The following is a 15,066-nucleotide window of genomic DNA, read 5'->3' on the forward strand; positions in this document are numbered from 1 at the left end:
TTAAAGTACATTTAAAAAAATACATCAAGACCAAAACCACAAAACTCCAATCAGTAGAACTGGAGATATGCAATTTGTAATATTTAAAAGAAAATAGTGCCTGAAAGCACAAACTGCCAAGTGTGGATATCTGATTGCTCTGGACCGGGATGAAGCCACAAGTTCAGGCCAATCGTTATTGAGCATGGACCAGCTACAGGGACCCAGTTAGGCCAGCTGAACAAGAGTACTTTAAATCCTGGTTGTGGAGCACTGCAGAGTGCCTGTGGAGAATGTATCATGCATCAGAGATTTTTAGGAGTTGCAAAACTGCAATGCGATTTCCTGCATCATTGTTGAGGCTGTCGTCGACAATGGATTTCCGAAGAAAAATCTTGCGTCGAGATACATCGCACAGTGGCTGGTTCTGAGGAAGCTGATGGGCTGGCAATGCGGAGTCCTGTGTTGTCACTGAGAATGTCGTTGACGAGGGGCTTGTGATGCGAAGGCCTGCATCAAGGACGTGTCAGGCAGTGGCGGCTTCCAGAGCAGCAGTCCAGTATAGTGGCAGTCCTTTCACCAGCACAGCAGTCCTCCTTCCTGGCAGATTCCACAAATCCAGAAATGTATTGAAGAGATGGAGTCTGAGGTGCAACATTTATGTCTGATGCCCACTTTTAAGTGGAGGAAGCTTCAAGAGGTTTCCCCTCCCTGAGGTATCAGGCATCCTCTTCCTCCCTGTCTTGGCCCCAGCTTGTCTGGGGCCACAATAGACCAGAGTCAAATCCTTTGTGATAGCACTCAAGTAGAGCCTTTGTGATGTGCAAGTGTGGTTGGTGATAGTTCCTCCCCCTCATTAGCCCAAGGTGGCTTATCCTGCTAACACCTATCTTCCCTTTATCTCACTGTCTGGGAACAATACACAAAGGGCAGCCAGCAACACCTAGTCATGTGACCAGGATCAGGCTGCAGGCACTGTGAGTACAAGAAAATGCCAACTTTCTAAAAGTGACATTTTCAGAATTGTGATTACAAATACGACTTTGCCATTAAAGAGTGCTTTTAATTACAATTCTTTAGACACAAAATTCTACTGTCTACTTGATCCCAATTGAAAATTACAGCTTATTAAATGGAATAGGTTAAATCAAATGTTATCCTACAGGAGAGATAGGCTTCGCGGTAATGACATTTTTTTTACTCCGAGGACATGTAAAATTTAGAAGTACATGTTCTACTTTTTTAAAACATGGCACTCTGTTCCCGGGGCTCTTTAGAGCCTACCCTAGGGGTGACTTATATGTATTAAAAAGGAAGGTTTAGGATGTAGAAAAAGATTTATTTTGCAGTTGCAGGCCTGAGACATGTTTGAAGGGCTATGTACGTGAGTGGCACAATCAGTGCTGCAGGGCCACTAGTAGTATTGAATTTACAAGATTCTGTTAGTTCTCCAGTGTGTGGTCTGAGCGACAAAAATGAATCACTCTTATTGTTTTTCTGTCCTGAGTACCAGAACTCTTATTGCAAATTGATACGCCCTTAATGCTGTGGCATGGGAACAAATAGATACCTTGTAGCTCTCAGGATTTAAAAAAACGATTCTTCTCCCAAAATTGTATTTGCTATGCGCAAATTCCTACAGGCAATCTGGTACCAGAGAAGAAAATTTTTAAAAGTTGCTGTTTAATGATTTTATTTACCACTTTTAGTCATTTCTTAACTTCTCAAACATTGTATACATTTTTATTAAATGTTTTTAATGGACTGACTCATAAGGTGAGCTTGTCTTTGTACTTCCTGCTATGTGCTTATGGCTGTTGGTTGAAATTGCACTGACCCCATTAAGTGGGCTATTCTTCCTTTCACATTATTACATGTACATTGATATTTCCCATTGTTACGTTATGTTGTTGTTCTACTACTATTTTGGTTACTGCTATTGTAGTGTTCTTTTTGTTAAGCATATGACACAGGCATATATGTGAAGCTGCAGATTCCACACTATCGAGGGTTTGTGATGTAGCATGCAATTAATTGAACTGTATGCCAGTTGCTTTTATGAACAATTTCAACATTTTTAAAAAAATCTTTTATTGTGGACGTACACTTTACAACAAACCGAATAAATTATTATTATAGATGGAGAATACACAGTGGGATGTTTTCAATATGTTTATTTAACCACCGTTATTCTTGTATAAAATATGTGTGCTGCAATGATTAATAGACAGAAGCAGATAAACGTGATTACAAGCACCAAACGAGAAAATAGTAGATATATTTCTACCATGGTGCTAGACCTGTGTATATATGATTGGACATCAGCTGCGGGAGGCAAGATGGCGGATACTCTGCCGGCCAGCAGAGTGAGCTCTCGCTGCTGATTGCCTCCCCACCTCCCACTAGTAGCACGGCAATGAGGGTTTTGATCTGCTGCTAACATTATTATATCCCAACGGTATACAGCGAGAAATGCTGTGGGATTTACTTATAGTTTAGTCATCAGCGGTCTCCGGTCCGCCTTCCTGTGTGCTCAGCAGGTGTGGCACTGCCCTCGCGGACTCTATCGGGTCTTGACTGGGGACTGGCATGGGGCGGCCGGGATGAAGATGCCCCCAAGGAACGCCCGAGCGGCCAAGATGCACGCTGCCGGAGAAAGCACTGCCTTGCCGAAAGCCCCGGAAACCGCCCAGAACAGACAACGACAGGGAGCGGCTATGGACAACGTTTTAGGATCCAGGAATAGTCAGACTGTGGCTCAAGGGAGGAAAATTACCCCAGCAATTTTCTTGTCGGCAAGGAAGGGAAAAAGTGCCTAGCAGGATGAATGGAGGATGCTGCCTTGACTGTTTGTCTCAACGAGGTGAGCCTTGAGAATTCAGGGGACTCAGGATGTAGGGCAGAGGCTGCAATGACCAGAGGGGGGCAGTGAAGCATCCTGTGTGATCCTTCAAAACATACCCCAAGGGGGGTCTGACGGGCTGGGGGGGCAAGAACTTCAAGTGCAGACAACACCGGAGGCTGCTTCTGGTAAAGACACTTCAGATCCTACAGCCGCTGGCTCAGAAGCAGAGGCTACCAAAGTGGATGGCGGTAAGCTGCAAATAATGGATGCTGCAGAATTGCCGGAGGCTGACGTAGGAGATAATTTCTTCTCCATGTCTAATTCATCAGGAGATGAGTCACTGCAAATGTCTGATGGCCCCTCAGGCTCGCCAAACGGCCAGTGGAGTGGGACTAGTAGTACTTACCAGGAAGAGGAGACCCCTGGAAATCGGAACATGACGTCTGGCCCAGGCACAGTACGGAAGAGATTACCTAGGTCCATACCTGGAGAATCAGTGGACCTAGCCACTGCACCTGCCCAGGAACAGCTGCTCTCTACTAATCCGGGTACAGGCACAGCCTCAGGGGGCGTAACGACACAAGATCAGCGCACTCCATCACAGCATCTGGAAGATATCTCCCTGGCTGTTATCTATGAAACTATGATGTCACTTAGAGATGAAACTCGGGCTGAGAGTCAGAAAACGCAAGGCGCCTGCCGAAAACTTCAAAATTCACTTTGTTGAGCGGCCAAGTCTTGCTCAGAGTTTGCTGAGAGCATATCCAAAGCAGAGAACAAGATCTCTACACTTGAGGATGAGATGACTGCCCAGAAAGTGGCCACAGATGCTTTGGTAAAACAGAAAAGTGACATTGCTTGGAAGCTTGAGGATATGGAAAATCGCCTCCGGCACAATAATTTAAGAATTCTTGGGGTACATAAAGGTGTTAAAGGCTCTGACCCACGGAAGTTCATTGTGGGACTTTTTACAGAAACTTTCCCGGAATTGACACAATAGGCATGGGACATAGAGGTGCAACGGGCCCACTGGTTTCCTTTTCGAATAAGTAATCATGCAGGGCCTAGCCACTCTACTTCACGACCTAGAGCAATACTGATAGGTCTCTCTAATTGTTTATGTAGGCAGGCTTTGTACGATCTGGCTAGACCAGACAGGAAGAGACAGGGAAACGGGTTTGAGTTGTTTGTGCGCCCTGACTACTGTCACACAACGGTAGAAAAAAGATGGCAGCTTCGGCAGCTAATAAATCCATTTAAGGGCAAAGGAACCCAGGCATTTCTTTTGAACCCAGCTAAACTCAAGATAATATATAAAGACAAGATGCAGTTTTCCACATCTGAGACCAAAGCTAAGTAATTCTTAAATTATATCAAACCTTAGGAAAGGGGTCAGAATTAGATAAAACTATATAGAGTTAGTCTGTGTAAAGTAGAGGTGGCTGTATATTTCTAACTCTAGCTTGCTAGCCTTAAAATGTGCTTTGCTCTAATTTCTGTTCACATTGTGTATGGTTTGGGTGAACTGGGAGGAGGGGGTGATTGGTGGGGTTGTGAGGCTCTCCATCACTCTAGACCTATGGGTCTTGCAGCCTCTAAGTTGGGGGGGCAGGGGGAATCTCCGCTGACAGAGGAGGCGTCGGGTTGTGTGAGGGGGTGTCTTTGGGAGGGGGAGGTTGCCACAGGGGCCGAAAAGTGAAAATAAGCCAATAAACGTGCTAAAGCATACAAGAGGAAAGGATGTGATTTTTGGGAGAGAGGGAGCTGTCAATGCAGGTTTAAAGTAGGTTAATGAAGAATGTGTTGTCTATATGTTCGTTTAATGTGCGTGGTCTTAATGACAGGGCCAAGCGGCAAAGAGTAGCACAGGAAATTAGAATTATGTTCCCGATGTGATCTGCCTTCAAGAGAAGCATAGTACTTGCAATAAGCACAAGGTGCTAAAAGAGCTAGGGTACAAGCTTTTGGTATGTACTTCACAAGGGACTACTACAAGAGGTGTGGCCATTCTTGCCAAGAATAATACTTTAACAGTTGTCAAAAATGCAGCCGCATGGCGATACTGGAATGTATGGTTGCCAACAAGAAGCTTACAATATGCTCAGTGTATGGATCTGACTATGATTAAATGCAGACTCTAAAGTATTTGAATATAGAGTTGGCCTCTTGGGCAACCCCTTTGATACTGTGCAGGGACTTCAACATTCAGCTGGAGAAGTTACCCAGGGTGTTGGTGGAGACAAGTACCTAGGTCGGAAGCCCAAGGTCTATAAGGTCTTGCAGCAGCTTATCTACGAGCATGGCCTAGCTGATGCTTGGCCCAGGTTTAAACACCTGGATCCAGGGTATACCCACTATTCTTGCCTGTATCAAACGTTAACCGTTACTTTTTTGTCACCAAAACATATTTAGCACAGGCACATATACAGATCTTCCCTAGAATAACTTCGGACCATAATCCACTGTTGTTGTTAAAACGTGTAATGCATGGAGTAGTACGGCCTCCTACGCCTTTCTCCTTTGATAGGAAGCTATTGCTTGATGAACAATTTATCTGTCATATACGACAGTGGTTAAATCAATTCTTGCCCATCAATAGTAACTCCACTAAATGTGGCATAGTGTGGGATGCTTTAAAAGCAGGGCTCAGGGGGAAAACCTGAGCTTTGGATTATATGTTCAAAAGCAACAGAGGCAGTTTATACAGGGGTTATATGACAATCTTCAGCATGCTGAATATGCCCCGATACATGCCATGCAGGGGAAATCAGACATCACGCACGCGCAGACTGAGGTAACTCGCTGCAAACCCAGGATAAATGGGAAGTGGGCTAAGGATAATGCTAAGAAATACCACCTTTTTAGAAGGGAGTGTTATGAGTATGGGGAGGCAATAGGCAGATGCTTGGCCAAGAAGATGAGGTGTAAAGAGGCACAAGATGCAATTACTGCAATTGAAGACTCAACTGCGTAACTAGTAGAAACACCGGAGGAGATTATGGAGGTTTTTAGAGCCTTCTATGAGGAGTTGTACTCGGACGATTATAACAGTCAGGAAAAAACTGAAGCATTCTATAAAGATGCATATAGGAGGATGCTAAGCTCTGATGATCGGAGATATTTGGAGGAGCCTGTAACTTTAGAAGAGCTTTTGGAGGCTGTTGGCTCTTTACCAACAGGCAAGGCCGCCGTGCCGGATAAGCTTCCACTTTTTAAAAAACCTTTTTAGCTGAGTTACAATCAGATAAGCTTACTGTGTTTCAGGAAGCACAGAAAGGGGATGCCCCTGCATCGTGAAATCTAGCTAGTATTATTATTTTTTTTTAAAAGACACACCCTCCATGCTACCAGGGTCGTATGGACCCATTTAACTTTTAAACTATGATGGAAAAATATATGCAAAAAGTTTGGCCACACGACTCTCCCGAGTAATAGTTTCCTTGGTCTCTGTCACCAGCACTGTTTCATTCCACGAAGAGGCAAGGTCAATCACATTAGCAGAGTAGTTACTATGCTGTACTCTACTATTGTGTAAAAAGCTCCTCGCGGAGTAGTTCTACTCGATGCAGAGAAGGCGTTTGACCGTGTCTCTTGGGAGTTTTAATGGACAATTATGCGGTGGCAAGGTTTTGGGCCAGGCTTTATCCAAGCAGTCAGATCGATGTATAGATCTCCCCTGGAGCAAATTTGCTAGCGGGGCTTGAATCTGATCTCGTATCAATATCAAGGGGTACCCGACAAGGTTGCCCTTGTTCCTCTCTTCTCTTTGCCCTCTACATCAATCCATTCTTGAATTTACTGAAGATCAGCTTAAATACGCAGCCGGCAAGGCCTGGGCAGGAACAGGTTTATATATTAGCGGATGCGGATAAAATTGCGATAGTATCGCCGGATCCAGCTAAGTTCTTGGTAGAGATTGAACAATTAGCAACCCTCTTTGGGAAAAGATCTTGGTGCAAGTTAAATATAGCTAAGACACAAGTAGTATGCACATATCAAGCACTCTTTAGTGATTCTAGGATCAAGGAGGAGGCAACATACCTGGGAGTACGTATCAATGCATGCTTGGATAAAATGGTACTGTCCAACTGGGAAGTGATGGTGCGTACAATTAAAAGGGATTTAGACAGAATAGAAGGCTTACATTCGTCAATGGTGGGAAGATGCAATGTCATAAAGATTAATATTCTACCAAAGGTCTTGTATTATTTTAGGTCGGTCCCCCTGGAACTTACGGGGAAGCAGCTCCAGAAACTTTAATCAATATGTAGCAATTTTATGTGGGCTCAAGGCAAACCTCGCCGTGCAATGAAATGTATGACCCGACCACGATCTCGAGGGGGTTGGGCTGTGCCTAATTTTCTGTTTTATTACTGGGCAGGTCTATTCAACACATGGATATTTTACTGGTTGGGGAAGGAGAGGATAAGGCAGAAGAGTTCCTGCATATATTTCAAATGTGGCTAGGTTCCAAAGCAGAGAGGAGCATTTTCAAAATCTTGAGCCTAGCTATTATAAAAAAAACCTGCTTCATGGTGGTTCAAGCTGCTCATAAGGCATGGCTCCAGGTTCGGAGGTACTTTTTAATTTTTTTTTTTTATTTCAAAGACCTTTATTTCAGCATTATACAGTATCACAGCCTCGCGCCTAAAACCTCACGGGCCGGCTACAGATGATATTGTCCCCTTGTTACTCTCCACCATATACACAGCCATTTGTATGACCCGACCACGATCTCGAGGGGGTTGGGCTGTGCCTAATTTTCTGTTTTATTACTGGGCAGGTCTATTCAACACATGGATATTTTACTGGTTGGGGAAGGAGAGGATAAGGCAGAAGAGTTCCTGCATATATTTCAAATGTGGCTAGGTTCCAAAGCAGAGAGGAGCATTTTCAAAATCTTGAGCCTAGCTATTATAAAAAAAACCTGCTTCATGGTGGTTCAAGCTGCTCATAAGGCATGGCTCCAGGTTCGGAGGTACTTTTTAAATTTTTTTTTTTATTTCAAAGACCTTTATTTCAGCATTATACAGTATCACAGCCTCGCGCCTAAAACCTCACGGGCCGGCTACAGATGATATTGTCCCCTTGTTACTCTCCACCATATACACAGCCATTTGTATGACCCGACCACGATCTCGAGGGGGTTGGGCTGTGCCTAATTTTCTGTTTTATTACTGGGCAGGTCTATTCAACACATGGATATTTTACTGGTTGGGGAAGGAGAGGATAAGGCAGAAGAGTTCCTGCATATATTTCAAATGTGGCTAGGTTCCAAAGCAGAGAGGAGCTTTTTCAAAATCTTGAGCCTAGCTATTATGAAAAAAAAACCTGCTTCATGGTGGTTCAAGCTGCTCATAAGGCATGGCTCCAGGTTCGGAGGTACTTTTTTTAATTTTTTTTTTATTTCAAAGACCTTTATTTCAGCATTATACAGTATCACAGCCTCGCGCCTAAAACCTCACGGGCCGGCTACAGATGATATTGTCCCCTTGTTACTCTCCACCATATACACAGCCATTTGACCGACAACCCGGAGGTCCGGCGGCAAAGCCCTGCAACACATTTCTTATATCATCCCTGCTTGATGCTCAGCAGCCCAAGGTCCATGAAATTATTTTCTTTTCCTTTATTTACACCTACACTGTGTACCAACAGCGAAGGCAATCTTGGGGTATGGATGTCCATAATCCCACTGCTAAACAGAAGTCCATAATTGTCATAGTCCTGATGGGCATACAACTGTGGTACCCTACTGCTCGGGTCCCTGAGCCAGATAGGCCCCACTCACATGAGCAGCCCCCGCACCAGTAACCCTGAAAGCAGGCGGCAATAAAGGGCTATACGCCAATGAGCCATTCCAAAATACCTGCAGTGCATACTACGCCCCCCACCTTGGTGGTCTCTCCACCATGCCACATATGGAGACATTTATACCAGGTCCATGTACTTCCGCTACTCCCATGTCAGCCCCCTGGCTTTGCAACAGAACATCCAACACCTTCTCATCTTAAGTGTCACTCATACCATAATACCCACTTCAGCAGGTTCGGAGGTACTTACAGATCGGTAGGCTCAATTATTTATATGCCCATCTCTTCTTCAACACTGCCTCTTTCCATCTTCTCTGATACTACGATGGCCAGATGGATTCGGAAGGGTATCCTGACCTTGTGAGATTTAGTGGATAACAGTGGTGTTAGGGCCTACACTTCGTTGGTGTCTGAATATGATCTCCCCAAAACCGATTTTTTTAAGTACCTGCAGATTAGGGATTATTTGCTAAATAAAAGTGGATGTAGCGTGCCTGGCCCAAAAAAGTAACCCCTTAGAGATATTTAGAAGGCGTAGAAGGATTGGTGCTTTTGGGGAGAGGATGTAGCCTTACGGCTAGAGCGGTCTACCTTGAAGCTGGGGAACCGGGTTCGAGTCTCGGCAATGACGCTCAACATCCTGTGATTTTGGGCAGATCACTTAATCTCCCCGTGCCTAACATAAATGAATGTGTCCTTCTGTAACAAAACTGGTGCTCATGTAAAGCGCTTTGATACCCGATTCGGATCTAGTTTGCGCTATACAAAATTCTCTAAAAAAAAAAAATATTACATCTTTATCGAAACACAAAGTGACGACCAGGAGGCGCAGAATCTAAAATGGAACACCAGATTATCCCTGGGAGGGAATATTCTAAAAGATTCCATTGCACTGTCTGATAAGCTTATGATATCCTCCAGCATCAACGCACAACAATATAAGACTATGTTTAACTTATATTACACTCCCGCCAAAATTGCACAAAGAGGTGGGTCAAATGAGGGCAAATGCACACATTTTGGGATGGATCAGACTGACAGTCTGCATATGTTTTATGCGTGTCCAGGGTTGAGACAGCTGATAAATAGGATGGAGGCCTTTTTGACGGAGGTTACAGGGTCACAGATTGTGATTACACCTACAGTCTGGATGTTGGGAGTTCTGGAGGATGCAATGGCAGCTCAGGAGATGTATGCATTTAGGTAATATTCTTAGCCGTGACTGTGGCTAGATTGTGCATAGCATCACTTTGGCGGCAAAAAGAACCCCCAACCTTCGAAATGTGGAGAGGGAGGCTATATGTTATGTGCAATCTGGAACATAGTTTATACGCCCTTAAAGGGCAACAGAAACGGAGATTGGGTATTAAGATCTGGGGGACCCTAGTGGATAATTTAGCGCGTACAACGGCTTAAATATGTTTTTTCTGTTTTGGGCTTTATGTCTTGCTGTGCCTCCTCTGTGTTTGTTCTTCTATGTCATTGGTATTCATGAAGTAATGTATTTGTATTTATGGTATTTAAAGATATGATGGTGTATTTGACCACTACAATAGTATGCCTATATAGAAACTTTATATGTATGTATTTCCCCTTTTTTTCTTTTTTTTCTCTGTTTGTCCTCTCATCCCCTTCTTCCCTTTGTTATGGAACTTAATGCTGAGCAGGATATTACTGTTGGTATTATTTGGACCTTTTTTGTGTTTCTGTAATTGTATATTGTCAGTTATTGGCTTAACAAAAATAATAAAAAATAAATAAATGAATAAAAAAAAGAACTGTGTATATATTCAGGCATATAAAAATAAGGGGTAATCGAGCATACTCCTACTCTAAGTTTACCTAGACTGTGTGTTGGTGTGGAGCCAAGAATCTCCCAAAGGGACGATCCAACCCCATTACCTGATGGGAGAGAATGATGGGCCCTGTCTTGGTTACGAACTGGACAACCCTCAGGAGATGTCAGACCGCTGTGTGGTGAAGTTTCAGCACGCTGGGGCCCTTGGTGTCAGCTGAATTGCCTCCTCTACTAATCTATCTGGATGTTTGTCTTTTTATAATAGAAAGCAGCCTTGCAATGTGCATATAGATTAGTGATGTAGGGATATGTAGATAGCCCTGTCGCCCCATGGATGAAGCCAGAGACGGCATTTGTACATAGTGCAAAAAGAGACCTTGTACATGATGTTCAGGGCATTGTGATAATGTTTTGCGAAGCTAGATGTGTAAAGAAGTTTAGTTTCGGAGAAACAAATCCAACATTGGCACGCATGCAATATGTGTAAAAGGTTTATGCTGAAAAATAGGACAATGTAAGAAATGAGTTGCTCCGCTACATTGGCCTGACCCTAGAATATAACAGAGGCATAGAGCAATGACTTGCAATTTGTGCTTCTCTGGCTGAAAGCGAAGGTTGGCATTTCTTCAGATAAACCTGTAGAGAACTGAAAAACCCTGCAGAGAGCAAATCTTAGGACAAGCATGTAGGTAACCTTTGTTTTCTAGAATCAAGGTGAACTCTCAATAGTCTCAACCTGTGACATTGACTAGAGGCACCAAGCAGGGCTTTTGCATCTCACCTTGATGTTTGCACACTAGTGCATCCCTAGGTACAAAAACTGAATGTGAGCTACTCCATTCAAGGTATACCGTCTCAGGATACTATAAAGGTGTAATATTAGCAGGCAATAGTTTATATTTCCTAACACACTCGAAGGAATTGATCACTTCATTGGTACAAGAAATTTAAAAAAAACTATTTGTCTTGGTTTAAAGGTATTTATTCCAAAATAAAGGAATATTGGTATTTGCAGGTGTCATTTTGATAGTAAGGCTATTTTAACTGTTGTAGCGCAAATGTGTTGGGCCTCATAAATTATTTATAGAAGCGAGGAGGCCGTATGTGTGTAATCGTGAAGGTTGTTTATTCTAAATTCTAACGCCAACATATACAATTAGGAGTTCTTCTCCAAATAATCAGTCAAAGTAAAGCCATGAGATTCTTCTCCCAGGGAAGGGCTGTCGACGAGTATAGGTTCCTTTACGTAAGTCCTCTTCTCTTGGTTCCTTCTAGACGTTCTGTTATTTTGGAAGGGGTCCCAGGAGGCTTGTTGAGAGGGCAGAACATCAAAAGAAAGGCACGGTAAGAATGATTGTGGCCTCACTTATTCATAGCTTAATATCCATTACCACACCACAGTGGAGGTGCTTATGCCAAAAGAAATTAGGAAAACAGTCAATTGCTGTGATTTTTGTTTTAGAAGCAAGACTTTCTGTCTCCTGTATGCTAAACGAGGTGGGAGGCGAATGGGATTGAAAATAACCTGAGGTAATGTGGAGTGAAGAAACCAAAGACCGTTTGGAAAATTAAAAATAATTAGTGCAGAATGAAGGATGACCCAAAAGCCAGAACAAGGACATCCATCCTCCTCCTCCCCCCTTCCAGAAATCGTAGCGAGGTGTTACTCTGGGTACAGTACCCTGATACTTCTCCCCAACATCCCCCTACATTCACCCTCTATAGCCGGATGTACCACCCTTTGCCACAACTCTGGAGTTGCGGCGGCTCCAGCGTGTCCTCTGGGGACAACCACTCCTCACTACACACCTCCGGAGTCTCGTCGGCTTCAGTCTCTCTGGTACAGGCGTCCTCTTCGGCGGCATCTTCTTCGGTGGCGTCTTCTTTGGTGGCGTCCTCCCGAGTGGAATCTCTCTTTGCCATCGCTGCCTCTGTGTCTCCCCTCTTGGAATCCTTCCTCTCCTTTACTCCTCCTCTTGGGGTTAGGGATTGGTTGGATCTCAGCACACCCCACCTCCTGATTGGTCCGTTTGCTGAGCCATTTCTGGTCCTTCCTGAGGAGGCCAAAAACAGTCCGTCGTCACTGTTTGGTCCTGTTTCCAGCGTTCGCTGTCTGCGTCACAACCGAAACGAAGCGGGGACCATCCCATCGACTCCGACGGTAAGTCGAGACTTTGTGTGGGGCTTCGGGTTGACTCCTTACATCCAGTTTCTCTTATCTCATAATAACCTCAGCTACCATATCAAACCTATTAGGTCCTCCGATGGATCCTGTTCTGTGCTAAAAGGGACCAGAATACTTAGGGGATGAACAATTATCACATGAGGACCTGGAATAAGATAATTGTTAGTATTCAATGAGTATTCTGACCCCATTCAGCACAGCACAAGATCCATCGGAGGACCTAATAGGGTTGTGAAAATATTGTGTTTATATGTGATACTAATGGTAATTTCTAAAAACGGAATGTTTTAGTGTTTAATATAGAATAGAGTTTTTGTATTAAAGTTGTTTTCAAGTCCGAAGTGGCCTAAGATCCTGGGATGTACACCTAAGGGCAGAGTGGCATACGCTCAGTAAGTTTGTCTCCTGTTTCGAAGGTGCTGTACGTGAGACGTCTTCGGCAGTACCACCAGAGAAGGGAACTTTGGGAGAGTATGGAAAGATTAAAATATTTGGACAATACACGTACCCCGGCACTCATATGTAATATTCTTATATAATAAGAAATACGGTATTATGCAAAGGATTTCATTGTTATCTCGTACTAATTCAACACAGAGAGGTTTTTATGCAAAAAAGTATAAATATTTTTAATTTCATCAAAAAAGTTTTTGTGTGTGATTCTGAACAAGACGTTTTGATAACATATTATTCCAAAGAACAGAAACCCAATGGGACACCTTTACATATTTGATACAATGGTATGTTGGAATTCATTTGTAGTTGGTGACATTGGTTCCGTAATCTTGGTCTCAAGCGCGCTACAGCCGACACGTGTTTCGTCACGACAGTGACTTTTTCAAGGCTGTAAGGGTAATAACATGGACTCATATTCTGTACACGTTAAAATCAGATTGTCTACCATGTGCAATTATTGTTTGGAGTCATGCACTAGGTAAACCAATTTAAAAAGTATACGTGCCAAGTACAGGAAGAAAGAGAAACGGAACGAGCAAGAAGTGCCAACAGAAAAAGAGGAAAGAAAAAATGATAGAAAAAACACAAATGTGCAAGTTATTACAAAAATAGTGTCATTATTGGAAAAAACGAAAAGTACAGACGAACTTGTGAAAGAAATTGTGAAAAATTCCAAAGCCCATTAGGAACATCACTGTCCACTTAACCCATGGGTATTTGATCACAGGGAAGTGAGCTAAAAAAAAAGGGGCAAGTAACTAACTAATGGACTAGACAAGGTCAGACTTAGAATTACTAACCTTTTTCAAATACGAAATTCAAATCTTAAATGTCATATGGCATTACCAGATTCTCAAAGATTAAATGTTCGGATCCATATCAATATTACCCAAGGTCCTAGGAATTGAAAATTTCAGTCAGAGAAGCAATACAGAGTAACTTCACTGTTGTCAGAGATTTTTGGTTAACAGAGACGAGAAAGGAACAACCAACAATGCTTACTTCTGATTTATCAAAGCAGGGCTTAATGATAGTGAGACCTTGGAAGTGGCACAGCCTTCTCTGAAGCGATCCTAGGAACGTGTTTTTATCACACTCCTGATATATGAACATGGAAGAAAAAATACGACATCCGGGATTATTAAGAGGTTCAGGGTTTTTACCAAGTGCTTCAAGTATCTCCCCATATGACTTACTAAATAAATGCGTGGAAACTGATATTGATCATTCTCCTGGCTATGTCGTGGTTATTTCGAAAACGAACTTCATTCCCAATAAACCTCACATCTGAATGAGCCCACTCCTCAGAAGGTCATAATTCTGAAACATAAGCCCAATAAGCGTATTTGTATATATAGACTGGATTCATGGGTCAATTATATTTAGTCCTACATTTGACTTACTTAAGATAGTTGTGATGGGGATATCCAAAAATAAATGGGTCCCAATTTTGGGCTGTGATATGCCCCTGAAAGGTCAAAACAGAAAAGACAATGTAAATGATCGCCAACAAAGCAGGTATCAACAAACGCAAAAGCAACCTTATTACTCAGAAAGAATATTAGAAAAAAATTATTGGAAAAACTGGAGTCAGAAACACATGATACTTAGAGAAATCGTGCAACGATTAATGGCCGCCCATCAGTATTGTTGTTAACTCAATTCGTAAAAAGGTGAATTATGGTCATTTATTCAGAAAAAGTTTCGCTACCGGCATGGTCTACGCAGACCATTGGTCCCGTTCGGTCGACTTAAAGGCAGAACGCGCAAGGTTCTATATGAGAACAGAAGCAGATTTTTCACCAGGGTCCCTTTTACTTTGCCACGGCATGTTATCTCCCAATTAGATTGAACTCAATGGAAGGTCCGATATCACCGTCTTTAAGCTGCATTAGTCTAGTTTGTCACAAAGCAATCTTATAGTAAGAACTCAAGGCACTTAGCGAGTGCATTGCAGCCATAGGCATGTTCGTCTTACCTGATGAGATTT

The sequence above is a fragment of the Triturus cristatus genome, chromosome 6 (assembly GCF_964204655.1).
Source record: "Triturus cristatus chromosome 6, aTriCri1.1, whole genome shotgun sequence".
Lineage (NCBI taxonomy): Eukaryota > Metazoa > Chordata > Amphibia > Caudata > Salamandridae > Triturus > Triturus cristatus.